The 24,540-nt window shown below is 37.0% G+C and overlaps 1 protein-coding gene across 3 annotated transcripts in view; it reads right to left on the bottom strand.

The window, feature by feature from the left end:
- LUZP2 (leucine zipper protein 2) overlaps positions 1-24,540 on the bottom strand; it is a 328,528-nt gene that overhangs the window by 287,934 nt on the left and 16,054 nt on the right. The gene's annotated exons all lie outside the window — the stretch shown is intronic.

The following is a 24,540-nucleotide window of genomic DNA, read 5'->3' as shown; positions in this document are numbered from 1 at the left end:
TTTAATGTGCATGAATTTCATGCACCAGGCCACTAGTTTGTGAAATAATTACCATCCTTATTATTATTCACCATTTAAATATATTTATTATAGCTGCCTTGAAATCTTTGTCTTCTATGTCCAACATCTAGGTGTACTCATAGGCAGTTTTTGTTGTCTTATTTATTTGCCTGTGTATGGGTCATACTTTTTCTATATTTCTATGCCTTATAATTTTTAAAAATTGTTGTTGGTATACAAACTGGATGTCTTAGATAATTTATGTAGATATTATTTTTATATTATGTTGATGGATCTTATATCTGCTGATAAAATGAATTATTTTTTCAAATATGATTGACTTTCACTAACTAAAGAACTATTGCTTAATAAAATCATAACTCTTAAAACAATAATTTAGAATAATTCAGGTTTCAACATTGTAGAGAAGAAGTGTGATAGACTGATATTTGACATTTCTCCACTTGTAGAAAATTAAAGTATTTTACTTTTTTGTTGGTTTTTGTTTGGAGATAAAATAATAGTTTTATTTTGCTGCTGGCATTTCTTCTGCCTATATATTTGTAATATTGCTTACTATTGAAATTAAAACTTTTCTTTCAGCTAGATTATCAGTTTTGCCCTTTAAAAATATTGATCTGGCATATGAGAACTTTGGAGTGTAGGCTCAGTAATCTTCCACTATATACCTGATACTATTTTCCATTCCCTCCCTGTAAGTACATTATTCAAGAATATGTGATAAAAATAGATGCTTTTTTCCCCTTGACCTTCATACATTTTCCTATACAAGAATTTGTTTTGTCATTTACCCTCCAAATATTTCCCTTTGAGTCTCATAAATGCTCTCAAGAATGGTGAGTATAAATTCCTGTTCCCTTCACTATGGTTTATTTTGAATCTCTTTGGGATCTTAAGTGTCAAGGGAGGTTCTAAAATAGTTACTGTCTTCAGGTCTTTTCTTCTTTTGACGAATCTACTGTTCCAGGTCCTGGCATATGCAGCAAGCTTTGTCATCAGCCAGGCCTGTACACAGCCTTCAAGGGACAATTGTATCTAGCCTTCTCCATGGTCATGTGCCTTGCACATTAGTGACAATCCCAGTTGCGTGGCAGGGATATTTTTAAAATTTTTTCTGACTATACCCTCTAAGGGTAGAGTACACTGCAATAGCAATATTTTGTGGATTCAGTTGTTTCACTATTTTCTCTGTGCCTGTCCTTATCTCTAGATTTGGATTACTAAATTAGGTTGTCCATGTTTCCAGGATTCTTTGATAAATCCATTCCATTAGGATTACTAGACTTAATTTATTTTAAATATATATATTTACAAAAATCATAAGAATTAATTAACAAATTATATCTCTGGTAATCAAAATGAGAAAATGCCCCTCAATTACTCAATCCTCAGAGGACATAATTAACTGAAAAGATCAAATATAATTCAATTAACTGTGAGAAACATTCTTCTGGTTACCAATTTAATAAATGGTCTACTTGTTAACCAAAGCAAAGCCTGATTGCCCCTCTGATCTGTACCAGCTGTAGCTTCCAGGTAAATGAGGCTGACCAGCTATGCATAACTGTCCTATTTTGCTCAGACATCTGGCTTGGGGCATGCAACTATGGCTATGCTTTCTTGCTGATGGCTTATTCAGAACCAGAGTGAAATATTTAATATAAAAATGTAGCTTTAAAAAGTTGTTATTTGCATGACCTGTCCAAATTATTTTGCATTCTTTTAACAGCCCAAACAGAATGTGATATTTTTATGATAGTAATTTTATGTCTTCTTTTTTATAATCTTAAATCCTAATTTCAGGGGCATTAAAAACAAACTTTACCTTGTTTGTGAAGCAGTTTGTGCTAACACTCTAAAACCAGGTGGTTACATGTCACATAGTGCTGGTTTTATTCTTTGATGAAGAAAGAGAATAACTTTCAGAACTTGGATATTTTCATATTAATGCCTGCAAAGTGCATTGAAAGAGTTCACAGCTAGAATGCAAAGCTTGTGTTTTATTTTAATTTGAATATTCTTTCAGAGAAAAAAATTATATATTCAAACCTCAAGCCCTACATCATTTTAAATCTTGAAGCAAAATCTAATGGAAGGCAATCAAGTAAAGAGGGTAGTTCAGTGGACTTAAAGTTAACTAACTGTTCCTGGGTTTAACTAAGGAAGTGCTTGAGATACACCAATCACTTTTTTCATAATTATTATAATCATTATCTTATTCTTGGGGCACTAGGCTTAAATGGGATATACACTGAGAGGCCAGATTATTATGATCTAATGCATAATAATCTGGCCACTCAGTGTGTGTGTGTGTGTGTGTGTGTGTGTGTGTGTGTGTGTGTGTGTGTGTATACATATATATATATATACACACACACATATATACACTAGAGGCCCAGTGCACAAAATTCGTGCATGGGGCTGTGTGTCCCTCAGCCCAGCCTGCACCCTCTCCAATCTGGGACCCCTAAAGGGATGTCCCACTGCCCGTTAAACAGGCAGTCGGACATCCCTCTCACAATCCAGGACTGCTGGCTCCCAACTGCTCGCCTGCCTGCCTTCCTGATTGCCCCTAACTGCTTCTGCCTGCCAGCCTGATCACCCCATAACCCAGCCGTGGGCAAACTATGGCCCGTGGGCCGGATCCGGCCCGTTTGGCTGTTCTGTCCGGCCCGCGGAGCCAAAAGAGCGGAGGGTTCTCTTGCTCTCCCCTCCGCTCCTTTACTTTGAATGTATATTAGTTCACACAAACACTCCATCCATGCTTTTGTTCTGGCCCTCTGGTCCAGTTTAAGAACCCATTGTGGCCCTCAAGTCAAAAAGTTTGCCCACCCCTGCCCTAACCACTCCCCTGCCAGCCTGTTTGCCCCTAACTGCCCTCCCCTGCAGGCCTGGTCACCCTTAACTGCCCTCCCCTGCAGGCCTGGGTCCCCCCCAACTGCCCTCCCCTGCAGGCCTGGTCACCCCTAACTGCCCTGCCCTGCAGGCCTGGTCCCCCCACAACTGCTCTCCCCTGCAGGCCTGGGTCCCTCCCAACTGCCTTTCCCTGCAGGCCTGGTTGCCCCCAACTTCCCTCCTCTGCCGGCTTGGTCACCCCTAACTGCCCTCCCCTGCAGGCTTGATTGCCCCCAACTGCCCTCCCTTGCAGTCCTACTCCCTCCTAACTGCCCTCCCCTGCTGGCCATCTTGTGGTGGCCATCTTGTGTCCACATGGGGGCAGGATCTTTGGCCACATAGGGGCAGCCATCTTGTGTGTTGGAGTGATGGTCAAACTGCATATTACTCTTTTATTAGATAGGATAGAGGCCTGGTGCACGGGTGGGGGCCAGCTGGTTTGCCCTGAAGGGTGTTCTGGATCAGGATGGGGGTTCCTTTGGGGTGTGGGGTGGCCTGGGCGAGGGGCCTGTGGTGGTTTGCAGGCCGGCCACACCCCCTGGTAACCCAAGCAGAGGCCCTGGGATCTGGGGTCTATTTATCTTCTACAGTTGAAACTTTGTAGCCTGGAGCAGAGCCAAGCCTTCTGCTTGCTCTGTGATGGCAGCCATTTCTATTGGGACTTATGTATCTTCTATAATTGAAACTTTGTAGCCTTAAGCAAGTCCTGGGCATGCCAGGGTGTGCGGAAAGCTTGGCTTCCTCCATTGCCAGGGAAACCCAAGCCTCCCTCCTGCTCTCTGTGGCCGTAGCCATCTTGGTTGGGTTTATTTGCATATTTGCTCCTGATTGGCTTGTGGGTTTGGCTTGTGGGTGTAGCAGAGTGATGGTTTATTTGCATATTACTTTTTTATTAGATAGGATATATATATATTAGAGGCCTGGTGCATGAATTTGTGCATGGGTGGGGTCCGGCCTGGCCAGGGGGAAGGGACATGGGTGGTTGGCCAGCCTTCCTGCTGGTTGAACTCCTGGTCGAGGGGACAATTTGCATATTAGCCTTTTATTATATAGGATATACACTGAGTGGCCAGATTATTATGCGTTCAGAGATCATAATAAACTGGCCACTCAGTGTATTTACATTAATCTAAATTTGGCGATGCTGACATTTCCACTACATATTCACTCCTTCATTCACTGATTCAATAATATCGCTTATTTATTACCAGATAACCACAGTGCTAAGTTCTGGAGGCAAGAGATACAGGACTCCTGATGTCATAACACCTACAGCCCCATTTAGGGCAAAGAAAAGTGAACAATTACAGCACAGTGGGATACATCCTTCAGTGGGGAGATCCAGGATAGAATGGAAGGACAGAGAATGTTCATCAGATGGAAATGGTACCTAAGATAAGGCTTAAAAAGATAAGAGAAAATTATCAAGAAAAAGGTAGAGTGTAGGGCTGGATGAAAATACTGAACATTACAGGAAGAGATATTAGCAATGCATAAGCTACACAGAGCTCGCAATACTTGGGGACGTGAAATCAGTACCAAATGGCCAGAGTGTTCCTGTGTAACAGTGTTCTCACTTAACTTTTTCTCGATGTATTTGTTTTGAGGAAGCAAGAAAAAAAAAAGTGACAAAACATGGGGTTGGAGTCACGTGTTCTGGGCCTTGTAAACCATGGTTAGGATAAAGGTAAATATGACCTAAATCAATATTGGAATATGATAATTGCCTTTCTATCTCTATCTTAACCCCACACATTCCTTGTTGTTTCCTTCATATGCCACATTCCTCATAAAATCTTACTCTTTTTTTTTTTAATCCTCACCTGAGGATATTTTTCCACTGATTTTTAGAGAGAGTGGAAGAGAGAGGGGAAGATAAAGAGGAAAATTGATGTGAGAGAAACACATTGATTGGTTGCCTTCTGCATGCACCCTGACCAGGGCCCAGGCCAGGGAGGTATGAGATCTTGACCGGAATCAAACCTGGGCCTGCGGTCTGCAGGCAGATACTCTATCCACTGAGCCAAACCTGCTAGGACCCTCATAAAATCTCTCTTTGCATTCGCTAAGTAAATGCATTTTCTCCTCTCTGAATCAGCATAACATTTTTTTCTCTGATACGCTATGTCAAAATCTTCCTTGACATAAAGATATTTGTAAACTTAGCTTCTCCTACTAGACTAGGTCCTTGAGAGAAGGTTCTGGATGATTAGTTCAGCATTCCCCTTATGACACAGTTTCATAAACTATTAAATTGACAAATATTGTATCAGTCACAATAGAAAGTTAAGGGAAAAAAATTTTCAGAAAATTTTCAAGCCGTAATAATAAACAGATACACAATGAAATATTATTTTCCAAGCTTTAAACCCTCTGTGGGTGGTAAGGGCAGAAATACATCCATGTTCTTTCTTACTAATTGCAAATGGTTAGTGTTAGTTTAGCTGATGCTACTAAAAATGCAATTAAGCTATTCTTCAGTTGCAAAAGCACCATCGCCCACTCATATAGAGACTGAATAATACTACACTAAATTGCAGGTGAATCATCCATGAATATAGACACAAAGTAGGGTAATGATAACCAATTTTGGGTAGTATTTCTTTCTCAGGACAATGAGTTAGCTACTTATTTGAATGACAGTCTTTGAACTGAGTGCATTGGTATTTCATAGATTGCTGAAAATGGACTCTCTGATGCTGATTTTTAGATCAATTAGATGTCAAGGTCTCAACTAGTCTATGAAGATGAGCAGAGGTAGCAGAAAGAGCTCGAACTCATTTCTCTGAAATTTCTTATTTCTACCTCTCCATAAGTAGTGTGAATATAGTGTTTGTAAGATGGCTGATTGGACTTGAAAATGTTGCCATTGGGGATTTTTCTTTTGTACAAAGCTAAAGGAGCTACAATACAGCAATAAAATATGTATTGAGGATATACTAAATAACACTTTATTATATCTTCATTTTTCAGAGATGTCCTGAATTATGTATCTTTACTGTTTCTTTCCACAGATGAGAAAAATCTTCTAAGCACTATTTTCCAATACTTGGTACTGTCTTATATATCTCCTCTAAGTCTTCTATATGCTAGGATAAATCCATTTAGTTTCTTCAGCTATTTCTACAGATAATGTGTTTAGAATGGCCTGATTAACTTGAATGGGCTCACTTATGGGTTCATTATTTCTTACAATCCAGCAACCAAACCCACACAGCACACCAAAGACAGTTTCGCCAGCCAGGTAGGAGCCTCGCTTATTTTACTCTGAACACAGTATGCCTCATAATAACCTAATAGTTTTCTGAGAAACCAATTGACACTGATGTCTTACTACATTTATGGGTAAGATTATAAAGATGATTTTATAACCTACTGCAAGAAAAATGGCATCTCCCAGTTTTCCAATTGGGGTACTATTATTTATTAGCCCAATAAATATTATTTCTATCCCAAATGCAGAGCTTGAAGGAGATGAATTTTAGAGATAAATTTAGAATTGGTCCATTTTCAATATAACCTGCCACACACTTGTTAGATTTTTTTTTTAATTTCTTTATTGATTAAGGTGTTACATATGTGTCCTTAGATTTTTAATTTAGCAGTCCTCAACTAAATTTTTTTTTTATATTTTATTGCTTTTTTTACGAAGAGGAAGGGAGAGGGATAGAGAGTTAGAAACACTGATGGGAGAGAAACATCAATCAGCTGCCTCTTGCACACCTCCTACTGGGGATGTGCCCGCAACCAAGGTACATGCCCTTGACCGGAATCGAACCTGGGACCCTTCAGTCCGCAGGCCGACGCTGAGCCAAACCAGTCAGGGCAACTAAAAATTTTTAAGCTGCAAAAGTCTAGTGCCTTTTGCCACAAAACCACAGACTTTCTATCTTGATTATATATAAGTAATCATTAACAATTATTCATTAATTATTTTAACAAAAATTCTAGGACATTTTTTTTAGTCATTAGAAACATTTAATCTAGAGATTAAATTTCATTTTAAAAAACACAACAAAAAGCTGTATTAAACACAAGAAATCGTTAAAATGAAATAATTTTCTTATTATTATGTTTTGATAATTAAACTGAAGTTTTAAAATTATAAGCAAATCTGCCCAACTGGCATGGCTCAGTGGTTGAGGGTAAACCTATAAACCAGGAGGTCAAGGTTTGATTCCCTGTCAGGGCACATGCCCAGATTGCGGGCTGGATCCCAGTGTGGGGCATGTAGGTGGCAACTGATTGATGATTCTCTCTCATCACTGATGTTTCTATCTCCCTCTCCCTTCTTCTCTGTAATCAATAAAAGTAGATTTTAAAAAATACATAAGCAAATCTTACAGGCTAACGTTTCATAAAATCAATTTTACTCATAACTTGTATAAATGTATTTGAGGATAACTCAGATTTTATTGCATTAATGTTAAAGAGCATTTGATAAAATTACTTCATTATGAGCACCTAAGGTAATATTTTCTTCAGTTTTGCCCCTTACCCACAGGAAACATTTAGAACATTTAGAACCATATCATCCCTAAGTTCAGAGAACAAGAAAGAAAAGGAGAAGCTCAAAGGAAATAGGACTGTTTCTACCCACATAAATTATTGCAGTTTTCAAACCTGGTTTCACATCATCTATCTTGGCACCTTAGACTGGACATGGAAGTTAAAACTCAGCTATCATCTTCAGTGTCACTTTTACAAAGAAAAGCAAATATCAAACTCCGAGTCTTCTCTGCAGGGAAGAGCAAATGTGCAGAAGGAAATAGTTCCCTCCCACGGCCTGCACAAGGGATTTCTTTCTCAGAACTAGAGAGAGAGGAATACCTTCCCAGTCTCTCTAGCCCTAAGGGAGCTACAGGACACTTTGGAAAATGGCAATTTTACTCATCTTTTCTCACAAAGAGAACTTGCCACTAAGGAGAATGCCCTGTTTAAGGAAAACATATATGAAAATAGATGTTTTAATTAATTTTTTTGTTAAGACTTTATTTAAGGGGCAGTTTTAGGTTTGCAGCAAAATAGAGGGGAACGCATTAGTATTTCCCATAAATCCTTAGTCTCATACATGCATAGGCTCCCTCATTATTTCCCCACAGAATGGCACTTTCGCTACAAGTGATGAACCTACAATGACACATCATAATCACCCCAAGTCCATAGTTTACATTATGGTTCACTCTTGGTTTTGTACGTTCTGTGGGTTTGGATAAATGTATCCAAATACGCTTCATCATGTATCGTACAGAATATTTCCATTGCCTTAAATAAAAGATTATCTTACGTTCTGCCGAATCAGCAGCCTCCCTCCCTTGGCTTCCTGACAACCACCGATATTTTTGTCATCTCCAGAGTGTTGCCTTCACAGAATGTCATACACTTGGAATTACACGTTATGTAGCCTTTACAAAGTGGCTTCTTTTGTTATTTGAAGAAGTGGAGTTCTTGCAAAGTTGAGGGAAAAGAATTTCCTGAAATTCTCTCACAGAAGGATGGGTAATATTTATTCAGGTGACAATAAATCCCTGGATTTCCATGTCCATTTCCCGACATCCCACCCTGGAAAAAGTCCATCCATGTCTTCAGCAGGGCCGGAATAAAGGCCTCTGCCCATAGTTTCTGTTCATATTAAAGTCCGGTGCACTGCAGCATCCTGTGTGTGAAGTCTGCAGGGCCATGGGACATGCAGCTGCTATAGCCACGTGTCTATGGAGAGAGACCCTGTGAATGCATGGGCGAGTGCAGGTCAGGGAGCAAGAGAGAATGAGAGAGAGGGAACACTTTGGGGATTTTAACCAGAAGCTTCCTCAATTTGTTTCTTGTTTTGTTTAAATGAACACAAAACAGCTTTTATGTAGGTTAAACAGGCTAAAAAACATAATACTTACTTTTTTTTTTGCCTCAATGTAGAAGTAGACCCAGTACAGAAAGCCATTTATAGGAGGGACCTGTTTTAGTCAACTAAAAAGACTCAATTTGCTAGTATTTAGAGTTTTCCAATGGTGAATGAAATATATTCCTGGTCTCTAGAAGTGGTCAGGCTGCATTGGTATATGATACACATTGAGACACCTCAAGTCTAGAGAGATACGCCTGCAGTCTGAACTACAAGATATTCAAATACTATTTCAGCTTTCAAATGTAATGTTCTATTAAGCAGCTCTAACAAACTACCTAGCTAATAAACCCACCCCCTCTCTTATAATTGTTAGCCAAACTTGAAATAGTGTGAACACTGATTTCTTAACTAAACCATGGTACAGTTTTAAAAATAAGACAAAATGAAACTTCAAAATCATCCTTCCAATTATGCCTTGGGTTTATGTTTTAAATATATTAATGTAGGCAGGTCTATTTAAACATATTTCTAGAACACTGTCATCTCTAGTAATTAGTCTCAGAAGAGTTAGCACATCTGAGTCACTGTCATAAGATTGACATATTCCTCTGTATAACAGTGAGATTCATAAATGTTTTCAAATTCCCAGCCATTTCAAGATTTTACATAATAGTATGAATATTTTTTAAAGTTGTTACACAAGATACACTTTTAGAATAGCCAGATATTTCATGAGAGGGTTGGTTTTCTCTTTCCACATTTACCTTTAGGGTTTTTCTAGCCCAGAACATGGTGACCTTTTCTTACACCTCCATTTAAACAGCAGTAATTTTTTGTCTTTTTAAAAAAATATTTTACTGAAGTTTTTTTTGTTTTTGTTTTTTTTTAAATATATTTTATTGATATTTTACAGAGAGGAAAGGAGAGGGATAGAAAGCTAGAAACATCGATCAGCTGCCTCCTGCACACCTCCCACTGGGGATGTGCCCGCAACCAAGGTGCATGCCCTTGACCGGAATCGAACCCGGGACCCTTCAGTCCGCAGGCCGACGCTCCATCCACTGAGCCAAACCGGTTTCGGCTTACTGAAGTTTTGAGTGATGTACTTCAAACTATTACAAACAGCAACATGAACATTTAGGTTGCTTTAGCTAAAGTTGTGAACATTTAGAGTAATATAATCTGTCTACTTCAACAATATCTGAATTTGGCTATCTAGAAATATTGCAGTTAATATTGGTTCTATCTCTGCTTGTGGCCATTTTCAAAATAAATCATTGAGAAGCCCTTCATTTTCTTTGGAAGCTTCCAATAGCTCTAGGATAGTGCCCAAAGTCTGGGACATCATTTACCAGGTTTGTGGACACATAAATACAATCATACAAAGGTGTATTTAGGTTTTTAGGAATGACAGGACATTTGAAAGTGACCTACTGTCTGAATTTGTTCTTTCAATGCCAGCAGGCTTATTAAGGTAGCTAGCATAAGCCAATGTATGCCTTTTATTAATTTATTCATCATATATATTTTAAATATACATATATTTATTGATTTTAGAAAGGAAGGGAGAGGGATATAAAGATAGAAACATCAATGAGAGAGACACATCAATCAACTGCCTTCTGCACGAGATTGAGCCCCACAATCAGGGCATGTGCCCTGACTGGGAATCAAAGCAGAGACCTCTTATTTATATTGAACAAGTCTATGAGCATAATCCAGGAATGTTTACTTCATGGACAACATTTTCCCAAAAACTGCTGAGGGGAGAAGGAGAGTAATTACAAACATTGCTTTGTGCATATGATTTGAGACAGTCTTAAATAATCTAACTTAGGGAAGTTCAGACAGGATGTTGGTTTTTGTTATTAGTGTCACTATGTAATTTATTGTCAAAACTAAGATATATATTATATAGTTATTAAATTCATTGCGATAATCAAGACTGCATTATAAAATTTACAAAAGCCTCCATTAATCAAAAAAAGGGTGGATAGTAGGGTAATATCATGTAAGGAAAAATATCCTATAAGTAAATTACATCTAGTAAATTTTAACTTTACAAGATTTTTATTTGTAACAACAACAGCAAAACACCCATGAAAAACACACATGGTGTCTAAATAAGACAAAGGAAAATAGTTTGGGCAAAAATAAAAAGGATCCCAAATCAATTATATAGAAAAGATTCCTTTATTAACTTTTGGTCGAGAATATGTTTGTATATTTTCAGAAAACAACTCCAAGACCATGTGGATTCCTGCAACAGAGAAGAATTGACAGGTTTGCTCCAACCAGGAAGACAAGAGGAGAAACAGTCCAGAGATGGAAGACGCTGAGGACGCCTTGCCACGCTAGCAGTCAGCAGCTGTGCGACGCAGCAAGTTGCCTAGAACCAAACCAGAGAGGGTCGGACCTGCATTGCCACCATGTGCCCACCATCCAGATATCATTGCTGACATGTACACATAAGGAACTGTTTGACATTGAAACGGGGACTCAGAACTGTTGGACATTGAAATTGGGACTCAAACATTTTTTTGTAATTATATGTTTATTCCTAGTCTGCAGAGGCAAGATTCTTTAAAGGAAAGAAAAGGGGAAAAAATAGATACAGAAGCAAAGAAGCATTGAACAGACTGTCGGGCTACAGTGGGAAGGCAGAGGAGGTTTTTTTTTTTTGTGGGGGGGGGGCTGTAAGAGATCAACTGAAGGACTTGTACGCATGCATATAAGCATAACCAATGGATAAAAGACACTGGGGGGAGGGCAGGTAAAGGCATGTACTGGGGGGAAGGGGAGGCTGGGGGGAGGTCAATAGGAAAAAAAATGAGACATATGTACTACTATTTGTAATACTTCAAACAATTAAAAAAATTTAAAAGAAAAAAAATAAATTTATTGCGATAACATTGATTAATAACAGTATATAAATTTCAGGTAAAAAAACCTTATAATATGACATTGGTATACTCTACTGTGATCACCACCTGAAGCCTAGTTTCCTTCAATCACCATATATTTGACCCACTTTACCCTCTTCAAATTTCACCTCAAAAGTTTTCAAGAAAGAGGTAGAATAGAAGGAAAAATGTTTATTCTAAAAATCAACTTGATGAAAACACCTTAAAACTTCAATGCTAGTCTGGCATTAAGATCTTGTAAAATTTTTTAAATATATTTTTTATTGATTTCAGAGAGGAAGGGAGAGGTATAGAGAGACACATCAATGATTAGATAGAATTGTTGATGTTGATTGACTGCCTTCTGTGTGCTCCCCACTAGGAATAGAACCCACAACCTAGGCATGTGCCCTGACCGGAATTGAACCATGACCTCCTGGTTCATAGGTCCATGCTCAACCACTGAGCCACACCAGCCAAGCAAGATATTATAAAAATTTTGAGACATGTATTTAACAAACAAATAGGAAATGACAGAGAGATGCAATTTCCTCTTTATCCCACAGAGCTGATTTAAATTTACAGAGGCTTATTCACTGTATTTTATCTAAATAGGTGCATATTTTTAAAAGGAGCCTCAGGACTAATTATAGTCCTTGTGGAATTTAGGAATGCAAGTATACTAAATGCTTATGTGCTATATACCACTTGTTTCACATTATCCTAATATTGGAATTATAATATTAGGCAAGGTGGATATCATTATGCTGAATATTATATATGTGCACATTAAGAATGACATAGATAACTTCAATAAATTCTATATATAGTAAGTGGCAGTTTCAAAACTTATACATGAAACAAATAATTATTGTTTTAAAAATATTAAAAGAGGCTCCTACCAAGTGTCCTTGGAGAATAAAGAAAGGAAGAATTAAATAAAATATGCAACAGAAGTCAGCAAGAGAAAATTTTATGTTCACATATTTTATATCAGAAGACCAAAATATTTTAAATTCCAGGCATATCCTCTTGAAAATGTATCAGAAAAACAGGGAAGACAGTTTGAAAGGCAAATAAAATGATTTAGGTCCTTGGAGGTTTTAAGTAAAACTAAGGATAAACCAACTAGGCAAGCATTATTTTGGCAAATATTAAACAAATATGAAAATATCCATCTCAAAGTAATATAAAGAGAGCTGAATCAATGGGAAATAACAAAGACATAAAAAGATTAAGTGCTTGTGGAATGGCTGCCCAATGCCAGAGAAGATAAGAAAACAATAGATGGAGTCTCCTTCATACAAAATTGAATGAAACTTCTTAAAAAAAAGAATGAGCAACCTGGGGAAGATATAAGGAAAAACTTATTTTGGTTGTGTGTGAGGGAGCGATTGGCTAATAGAATTCCATGTGCAGGAGAAAATTATTTAGTACATGTTTTCTGTATATACTCACATTCAATATAAACTCTGAATTTTAAATTATACACACACACACACACACACACACACACACAGTATATTTTAAGATGGTTTTATTAATGTCCATCAAATGGAGGACTAGTTGACTTGATAAGGTACATCCACTCAGTGGGACTCAGTAATGAAAAAGATCAAATATGCATTCTTCTTTTTAGAGTTAATTTGTAGAGAGTTCTTAAATTGGGGCAATAGCTAGATTGGAATATAAAGTCAAAAGAGGGTACAGTAAGTCTTTACAAAATATCAGTGATAGGTTCTGCAACATTAAGCAAAATGACATATAATAAAACCTATTTTACCAGAGGCCAATTGATATAAGCAAGAGTTAAGCTCTCATGGCATTTTATCAATGTAATAACGAAATGATGTTAAATGAATCAACATTATTCAAGAACCTGCTATGTTTATCTTTACCCTAGAAATATTATGTATTTAAATTACATATATACATATGTGTGTTTATATATCTATATGATGAGCAGGCTAGTACTTGGGCACACAAATGATAGCTTAATGAAAAATCAAATTACAGACTCAAGAACTGTTACAGATGTCAAGCAGAAAAATGTACAAATCAAATATATTAACGCTGAAGTTCTTAATTTAACTTGTGTCCCCAAAGTGATGAGAACAATGTAAATTTACCTGATGAATTAATAACCATATGAATTGCTTTTGAAATTTTTAGATGTATTAGTATAGTAACAGAATACTATTGATCAAATTAAAAGAAGAAAGACACTAGTATTAAAATTTGCAGCAAGAAAATGAAGGGAAGAAAAAGAACAAGAATTAACATATGTTAATGGCCAAGATTTGCAGTACATTTCAATCCAAACTTCCACAAGGAAAAAAGTCTGAGACATAATTTTCTTTAAAAAAATAAAAAGAAATAAATCTCACATTTGTTTCTCTGCCCAGAATTATTTGGGGATCATTAATATTTTAAAGATAAAATGGAGATATTTATTAGTACTCTATAATAACCTATTAGTATTATGCAAATAAATATTTTTTCAAAAAAATAAATTTTCAAATTTTAAAATATTTTATGGGTTTATGTATATAACTTGACAGACTAGTTTTATAAAATAATCATATACATTTGTCTTATTAAGTGGGGTTAATGTCACCATATGTGGCTAATTGTTTGAGTATTACCAATGATCTTGAGCAAAGCAATATTTTTATTTATTTATAATTTAGATTTAGGTGGTTAAAAACCATATACTTATTGATTCTTGACTGTGAATAAGTATATGTGTGAAGAGGAAAAATTATTGGCAGAATAATAGTGTCTATTTTTAATGATGAATACTAATTATGTATGTTTATATTCTAATGTGGTTTCTCAAAAACTATTACTTACTGTTTATTTTTGTTTTTGTTTTTTAGTTCTCAGAACTTACAGCATATACTAGTACTTTTAGGAGGACTATGATTAGCACGATTATCACCCATAGGTTAGTACTTTGCTTTCAACCTTGGAATAAATACACAAAGGATTTTTGATACAGGATTGAATTCAGCAATTTGACCTCTAACAGAGCACCTACATAAAGACAAAGCTTGCATACATTCATTCATTCATTTATGTATTCATTTTAATTGCTGAATAGCTATGTTGTACCTGTTTGTAGGCTATGTCTTGTAGATGATCAAAGCAGACATATTCTCTGAGTCTCAGACAGCACCTCTGTCTTTTGGGACTTTATGTTGATAGCAGTTAGGAATTATTGAATGTTTTCCAGCAATCACAGAAGTATAGCCAGAAAAGCCATGTAAGGTCATTTATTTGGCAGCATTGGGATTTGAATGGGTGGGTTTTGTCTTCAATGCATAATAGTTCATCTTCATAAAAGTAGAATCTCCAAGCTGCTTTATGGTCACCCCACAAAAAAAGGATCAGGTGATGAAAGCAAATAAGTATTTTGTTGAGAATTAATAAGGGAGCTAAGCTTGCCCTAAGATAGGTTAGTACCTCTCTCCAAAAAAAAAAAAGAAAGAAATGTTTCTCTAGGTTAGAATCACCCTTAAAAAATTATTTATGCCATAAGTATTTATAACAGCATTTCTTTAAACATGTTTTAAAGAACCCTGTGGTTCCATGAAATGTTCTATGTTGGATAAATTAATTTGGTAATTTCTGCATATTTACCCACTCGTCAGAGTTCATGTGCATTAGCATATCAAAGATTATGAAAACTCCAGCAGTAAGGAAACTTAACGTTTTAAACCAGTGTTTTCCCCAAGAGGATTATTTTGTCATTTGATGCCTTTTAATGTCTACAGAAACTAGTGCCCCTTGAAACATGCTGAGAAATAGGATTTTGACTCTAAAGAATTACTTACCTCCTTTAGCATTTTCAATTACCCATCAAATTTTCATGAAAGAAAACTTTTATACTTTCTCAACAAAAGCAAAATGCCCATGCCTACTATGAACAGAGGATTGAGCCACATTTTCAATAACAGTCACTTTGGGAGACCGCTGTAAAGACATCTAACAAGGAACAGGAAGTCCAGCCGTGAACTTGCAATTTCCTGTGTCTTAGATGCTGATCTCTGGTTAAAACCCAAATCCTCTCACACTACCAATTACAAGTTGCACTCTATTCACTTCACAAACCCAGAAGCAGACTGTTGAGTGACCTAATTTGCAAGAAAAGAAGAGCATGCTGAGTGTAGGTCTCATTTTCTCAAGGCTGAATTTAGTGGGGGTTATGTGTGTTTGTGTGTGAGAGGGCAGTGTGGGAACTGAAGAGCAAAGGTACTAAAAGACAAAAATAAATTTCTAGAAGATGCCAATGAACTACAAATTGTGTGTGTATGTTTGTGTGTGTGTGTGTGTGCACGCACGCACGCGCGCGTGTGATGTGGAGAGACAAATACACACATACACACATGGAGAGAGAGAGATTTAACAAAAAGGGAGATTCTCCCACTGTAGTTATTAAACTATTACAGATTGAAATATTCCCAAACATATCCAGATATCCACTACTTGTCAGAGAGATTGTGATCATACCTCTTTACCCTTAAAGCTTGAAAAATCTACTACATTTTAATAAAGGCAAATGCTTTTGAACTAACATGTAATTACTTAATATCACTTTAAAAAAATTCCTTTTAACAATTTATTATGATCGCTGTTCTTATGGGGTGGGGGCAGGCTAGAAGGGGTCAATGGGGGGAAAAGGGGACATATGTAAATTATTTCAATAAAAATATTTAAGTAAAAATAGCTTTGAACATGTCATTGTTCTATTCATATTTAGGATGTTAAAAAAAATCTTGTTTACTATTTGTATACTACTATTCCTGGGAAATAATGAGAACAGGTTCTCTTGGTCTCAGTGACAGGCAAAAGTGTGCCTTCCTGAAAACAATATTCTTAAATTTATGTAGTAACTGTGAATTATATAATTTGAACATATTTCCCTTTTGTGAATACGTGTGTGTGTGTGTGTGTGCATTCTGCCTACCAAACATTTATCAACAATTTTATGGCCAACTTCTAGCAAGCCTTGTAGTTTAGTTGTGTATATTTTCATATGTTTGCATACTCTTATAAATATTTTATTGTCTTCATCTGCTCATAAATTTAATTTTAAATTTTACAAATTTATTTTATGTTGTTAGTCTTAAGTTTAGTCTTACATACATATCTTTTTCTACACACACACACACACACGTACACACACACATCTATATATATTTGAGCCACCTTAAGTCATAAATAGAAATAAAACAAAAGTAAATTTTAAAAATTAAATTAAAAAAATAAAAGTAGCTGTTGGTTTATTGAAAAGAAAATGAGAGTGTGGCTGAAGACTAAATAAGCTCACTTTTCATGAGGGCTCCTTCAAATTCTTTATTTACATAATTCTGAAAATGACGACATCACAATAGCATGTCAAATCAGAGGAAATTTTAATTGGCAAGACTTCTGTCAGTTTCTCTATAAAAGAGGCTATTATTCATTGAAAGCCTCATATAAAAATATTGATAACTAAAAGAAGGAAAATTTAGCAAAGCCCAAGAGAGAAGACTGAAGTTTTTTTCAAGGACACATTCATTGTACCTGTTTCATGACCCTTGCTGATTCATAAGCTTTGTAAGTTGTAGACTGTTCAGAGTCCAATGTTTGTGACTCAAACATTTTGAGATCATAATGTAGAAACATCAGAAGAGGAAGAAATGTAACTGTTTGATCCTCTGGATAGAGAACTGACTTAGATGACATGATATTGAAAGTCAGAATTTTCACATTCTCCTCACTGCCCTGGTGCACTGTCCCCATTCATTTTATTTATTTATTTCAAAAATGCTATTCAATATTTCATCTTTAATTGAATCTGTTTACTTTGTGGTAACTGTATTCTTCATCGCTTTCTATACAGATACTGTGCCAAGGAATTGGAAAGCATTCACTGACTAAAGTATATACAGCATTGCTCTTGCTCAGTAAAAATAGCATTTCTATGGTTTACAGTAGAATTCATGGAAAAGGTTGATTACAATAACCTAAACTCTATCTAAGTGAGTTGAGCTCTGAATTAGAAAGAAAAGAAGCAACTTTTCAACTAGATGCTTCAGACGTCAATAGAATGGAATCTTTCTCAAGAAGAGCCTTTATCTGAAAAGGAAGCTCTTGCTATAAGCATGTTTCATTCAAGCTTAAATATACAGGAGGATACATCATCCCTGTAATCAGACCATGCATTTTTAACATTAGTCACATTCTATCACCCAGAGTGACTAGCACAAGAGACCAGGAGTTGTGACTTGAAGCACAATGTACAGGCTCTAAGCATAAATTTATTTTTTTTTAATATTTTAATATATGATTTTTTTTGTAATGAAATGTAGCATTTAACATTTTACCACTTGGCAGAAGATGACAGAACTGGCCAGCTCAATTTCTGAAGCACTTCCAATATTCAAGAAGATTAATTTGAGAACTAGACTCATCCCATATCAGCCTCTGTATGACATTGTTGTTTCGAGTAAATTAAATTCTGACTCATTCATGAGATAAATGAGTGGAGATTTCAGTTCAACCTTTCATTGCCCTTGTCCCTCATTTGACCTCTGGTTTTTAAGGAGGCTTGATGCAAGAAGAATATATTAAAATATTTTTAATTTGCATTGTATAAAAATATAAATAACATTTTTTTAAACTACTGTTTTATGCACTGTGTCTCTAAGGCCTAAGATTAAAGATACTTCATTGGGGTCAGATTTAATACATTACAAAGTAATAATGCACGCTTTAAAAGGCAATTCCATTGAATCTTTACCATCCCAGAGAGATTAGGTAGGACCTCAATTAAAGTAATATTGTATTGCCTATGGCTCATTTACCTGTAGATACTGGTTACCAGAATCTTGATTTAGAGCTAAGTAGGCAATCTAAATACTTGAACATGACAAAATGAGAACCATTACCAATATCTGCAGTGTAATAGATTCTTATTTGTGAATTAAGATATTTGAAATTTATAATAAATCAAACTTAATATCTTAAGTGAATTAACATGTAGTAATTTATTCACCAAATACCATTAAACTCATAATACATGGTCTCTGGTATATGAAGAATTTATATAAAATGTTATTGAGTAGGTTTTTTTTTTCATTTGTGCTTTTTATATATTTTCCATTGTATACAATGCTATGAAAATAAAATAGTTTTTAAAATTAAATGTTACTTTAAATAAATAAATTAATAAGAGTTATTTATTTAAGCCCTAAACTTGAGGAGTATCACATCAAGCATAATATATAATATGGAGAAGACTTAGATTTATTAAACTGAAAAGCAGTTATAAGGCTACACATAATACAAGTCAATGCCAGAGGGATTCTCACTATCTAGCCAGATGCCGATTGTACCCAAGTCAGGAAAGGTTTATCATACAATAACTGTAAAGGACTATGTTTTAGAGACAATTTGATGTTGTGATGCTTAAAACATCAAGTATGGAATCATGGAGAGAAATGTGAGAGAAGACCTTCAGGTTGAAATTACAAAGTCAGACATAAAGTGTGTTGTGTGTGTGTGTGTGTGTGTGTGTGTGTACACATCAGAAAAGTTTTTTAGTGTAGAAATTGAGAATAGTAAGATTATATGTTTTAAAGTATTTACTGACTCCTCCAAATCATAAATATAGATCATCTTTACTATGTTGTTTTAAACTATCATAGTCATTTAGAACAGCATCAAAACCAAAAATTCAATCCAAAAATCTTATTGTTAAAAGGATGATTATGCAGTTTTTTCCTACTTGACTATATAAGAACATAAAACACATTAGGATTGGAAATAAGATTTAAATGTTGCCTCAAATGCAGACAAGCTGACAATTTATCAAATAATATATCATTCAGTACATGGACCAAGTGTTTGCCAATGAGTTATGCAGGACAAAAAGAAGTCTAAAGAAATCTGAGATGTTGCCCTCCAAGGACTTGAGCCTCCACCTTGCTCACATATTCAGGATTTGCTTACAGATGCACTTAGGCTCCACAGCTATATTGGCGTCTTTGTACTGTGTAGTTAGATGAATGAAACAGATTTCTTTCAGAAAAATATGTATGCATAAACGCTTCAATATGAGAGAAAGACTTTACAGTCGTTCTTTAGAATTAGGTTACTAAAAACATATGAATATTTATGCCACTTATTCACTATCTTCTAACACAAAGTGTTGTAAGTTCTGTTTGAGTTTAAAGGCATTGATATTAAAGGGTTGTGCTTTATTGAGAAAGCTTTATCATGCGCTTTATCACGAACAAGTGGATAAAAAAGTTGTCAGAGGAGAGGGGGTTTGGGGGGCTGGGTGAAAAAGGTAGAGAGATTAAGAAGTACAAATTGGTAGTTACAGAATAGTCACAGGGCTGTGGACGGCAGCACAGGGAACCACTCCATGCTGTGATGGCTGTGTGTGGGGCCAGGTGGGTGCTTGAAGCATCAGGGAGACCACATTGTGGGGTGCATGATTTTCTAGCCACTGTGCTGTGCATCTAAAGTTAATATACGAGTGGTGTTGAATGTGAATTCTAACTGAAAAATGAAAATAATAAAAAAGAAAAAAAACATTAGTATCTATCTCAATTGAATTTGTATGTCTCCGCAATGACAATACTGGAGCCCTAGTTTATTTTTCAACCTCTTATAGGTTTAACTAATATGAGTTTTCTTCTTGCTGGTTTATTTTGGGGATTGCTGACCAAACTTACGTTTCTGGCCCTTCAAAGGTATGACTGTTGACTAAATGCAGCATTCAGGCTTCCCAAATCTAGTCTGGCCAGGCTTCAGTTCTTGTATAGTGAAATTTATGTTTGCCCATGCTTCATTGTACCCTTTCCTTCCTCCCCAACAAAGGATACTTAAACCTACTGGTTTGGCTTGGTGGATAGAGCATGGGCCTACGGACTGAAGGGTCCCAGGTTTGATTCCAGTCAAGGGCACATGCCTGGGTTGCGGGCTTGATCCCCAGCAGGGGATGTGCAGGAGGCAGCTGATCAGTGTTTCTCTCTCATCATTGATGTTTCTTTCTCTCTCCCTCTCCCTTCCTCTCTGAAATCAATAAAAATATATTTGGGGGAAAAAAGGATAGTTGAGCACAGGAAAATGTATGAGAGAGACAAGACCACATTTCACAATCCCTTTTCCAGCAGTAAAAGTTCCATTAACTATTACTCAGCAACTTATTGAATTTTAAATTTGCACACAAAGATTCTTCTGTGCAAGCACAGTAATCTTGCAGTCATTTCTTTTTAATTACATGCATGCTTCCTCTGGACAAAAAAAAAACAAAAAACACAAAAGTCACACCTGATTTCTACGGCAGAGAGTGCTTCAAAGTGATGTTCAAATGCAATCACAGACACAAATATTTATTTCAGTCATTTTTCAATTCTACTTTCCCTTCATATTGATAACAGTGCCAGTTCCAAACATTCCTTTTGGTCATACACTAGTGACTTTTCGAGTAGATAGCATTATTTTTTGTTGTAAATTGTGATTCATTTAATTCTGTTGGTAATAACTCCCTTGCATCTTGACAGCTGCCTTTTTCCCAGATTACCTCTTGTGAGCATATAAGCTCCAAAATCCAAAATCCTTCCATTAAAATTCTCCAGAATTAAAGATCCTAGATATTAGGCATTTTATGCATGATTTTGCTACTTTAAAGTCATACAACTATGAAGCTTCTGAAACCTGGTTATAAACTGGTAACTAATGAAACTGAAAAAGTGAGATAATAAAAGTGAAGCATTTATAACTGCCTGACACCAGTAGTTATTGTTATATTGAGTTAGTAGAGAGGAGCGAAGACATATTCTAGGCCTGTGCTGTCAATGTTTCTTTGTCTAAAGCTTGGCTGAAATGCAAAAGTCGCTGATAATTATGTTCATTCACAAATTAAAAAACAAAAATGGACCCAAATATCTTCTTGGAAAAAGTAAAATTGTTTTGTTTTTATTCTTATTTAGAAAATGCGTACTGTTACTATAAAATAACCATATTGAGATAGCAATGCTTTACTAAAATATGAAATACAACTTCTCATGTGGCACAGAGTAAATAAATAAAATTCCCTCCCCACAGCAAAAGACATGAGAAGACAGGAAGTTCTGGTAAACGTGCAGAGCTGCCACCTGTAACTGTATCCTGGGTGGAGGTAAACCCCTTCCCCAAGGACTTTTCACAGGGAAAGTTTTAGGGAGAGAATAAGTCTGTTCTTCTAATATGTTCATTATTGAATCCTAATGGACACAGACCCCAGGGGGGTGCGGGCATCAACTGGAGGGGGTGGGGGGAGGGCAATGGGTGGATAAGGACACATATGCAATTCCTTAATCAATAAAGAAAAAAGAAAAATCTCAAAACTCATTCAGAGTAAAGTATTAACACGTTTGAGTGATGACATTAACATTTCTTAGATACAAATGTGTGAAGAACAGTTAAACTATGAAGCAACACCTCAGAAAAGATAATATGACTGTGAGAACAATCTAGTTTATGAAGCCATTATCTTCTTACTGGCTAGCTTTGAACTGGGAACAAACAAATAGTGGAAAGAACAAAAATAGAACAACTCAATACCCACTCTCATCTTCTGACATTTCAATCGTCAACTTAATATTCTCATTACTATATTAGGGACACTCTATATACATTCCCTTTAGTACTTTTAGCCATTTCTCTTAGATTTGTTTCAAAGAGCAGGAGGCTGCACGCTTCTATTACCTTTCTTGAGGTAAAATATCTCTTGCTTCTGAAACATTAGCCTTCTACTCCTAGAATATGCCCTGACTTATTTCAAACATCTAAGTCTAAGAACCTATTTGCCTGATCAAATTGTCATTCAATTATATTATTTACTAGTGGCCCAGTGCATGAAATTCGTGCACGGAGGGGGGGTTCCCTCATCCCAGCCTGCACCCTCTCTAATCAGGGACCCCTTGGGGGATGTCCAACTATTGGCAGTCGGACATCCCTCTCACAATCTGGAACCGCTGGCTTCTGACTGCTCACCTGCCTGCCTGCCTGATCACCCCTAACTGCCTCTGCTTGCCTGCATGATTGCCTCTAACTGCCCTCCCCTGCAGGCCTGGTCACCCCTAACTGCCCTCCCCTGCAGGCCTGGTACCCCCCCCCCACAACTGCTCTCCTCTGCAGGCCTGGGTCCCCCCAACTGTCCTTCCTACAGGCCTGGTCGCCCCCAACTTCCCTCCTCTGCTGGCCTGGTCACCCCCAACTGCCCTCCCTTGCAGGCCTGGTCCCTCCCAACTGCCCTCCCCTACTGGCCTGATCACCCACAACTGCCCTTCCTTGCAGGCCTGGTCCCTCACAACTGCCCTCCCCTGCTGGCCATCTTGTGGTAGCCATCTTGTGTCCACATGGGGGCAGCCATCTTTGACCACATGGGGGCAGCCATCTTGTGTGTTGGAGTGATGGTCAATCTGCACATTACTCTTTTATTAGGTAGGATAGAGGCCTGGTGCATGGGTGGGGGCCAGCTTGTTTGCCCTGAAGGGTGTCCCAGATCAGATCAGGGTTGGGGTTCCCTTGGGGCGTGGGGTGGCCTGGGCGAGGGGCCTGTGGTGGTTTGCAGGCCAGCCACACTCCCCAGCGACCCAAGCAGAGGCCCTGGGATCTGGGATTTATTTGTCTTCTATAATTGAAACTTTGTAGCCTTGAGCGGAGCCAAGCCTCCTGCTTGCTCCGTGGCTGCAGCCATTTTTGTTGCGATTTATTTATCTTCTATCATTGAAATTTTGTAGCCTTCAGCGGAGGCCTGGGCAGCCTGAGTGTGCAGGAAGCTTGGCTTCCTCCATTGCTGGGGAAACCCAAGCCTCCTGCTCGCTCTATGGCTGCGGCCATCTTGGTTGGATTAATTTGCATACTCACTCCTGATTGGCTGGTGGGCATGGCTGGTGGGTGTAGTGGAGGTATGGTTAATTTGCATATTAGTCTTTTATTAGATAGAATAATTTATTTGCAAGTGATGTGATTGATGCTCCTCTTTGAAATGGTTTATATTTTTGGAATCATTGTTTAGACATGTAAGAAACAAATAAGCATGAAATTGAAGAAATGGTAGAAAGCTTTCACCTAAAAGATGATATTCACATATAGTAGTCTTAACCTTTTGCAATAATTCTTCAGACAGGGAACCACCTTTTTCAAGTAAGATTTCATTTATATGTTTCAATTTAGAACACAGATAACGCAATTTAAAAAAATACTCTGTATGTTGCATAGGAAGAAATACAAGAGAAAAATAATACAAATGGCAACAAGAAATTCTCAAGCCTCAAAAAGCAAAAGGCCACAGGGAGACCTTTGGAGCATGGGTTGCATCACATCACTCATTCCACCTTGAGTGGTCTCAGAAGTTCATATTCACCTAAGACTTACTCTCATTCCATGGAAACAGCCTCAGGTTTTGCATTCATTTCCATAATGGGATGGCAAAGAAAGTAACATATTACACTTGTGTAAGTGTCAAGTGTTTTAGATCTGTATTCTGTTCGAAACAAAAGCAACAAAAATTCAACAGTTCACTCCAAATCACACTAGCAATGTGGAAGACTGGGATTCAATCCCAGATGGATCTACCTCTGCCTTAGGTCAATTTTCCTATATGTAAAGGTAAGATGGCCCTCCTTTAGAAATTAATTTACCAGGATGAGGGAATACTTTCAAATGAAGGTGTGGATAGAATGTGATAGGTCAAAAAAGTTCAGCAAGGAAGTGGTCACAGCAGAAGATAGCTTCACCTGGTCCCTAGGGAAGCTCTGGAGTGCAAATTGCACCACACAGGTAAACCCCCATTGAGGCAGGAGGCCTTCTGATGTTACCTGCATATCAGTCATA

The sequence above is a fragment of the Plecotus auritus genome (genome assembly GCF_963455305.1).
Source record: "Plecotus auritus genome assembly, chromosome: 9".
In the NCBI taxonomy this organism is placed as follows: domain Eukaryota; kingdom Metazoa; phylum Chordata; class Mammalia; order Chiroptera; family Vespertilionidae; genus Plecotus; species Plecotus auritus.
The sequence above is the reverse complement of the archived record's forward strand: the minus strand, read 5'-3'. Positions and strand labels throughout refer to the sequence as shown.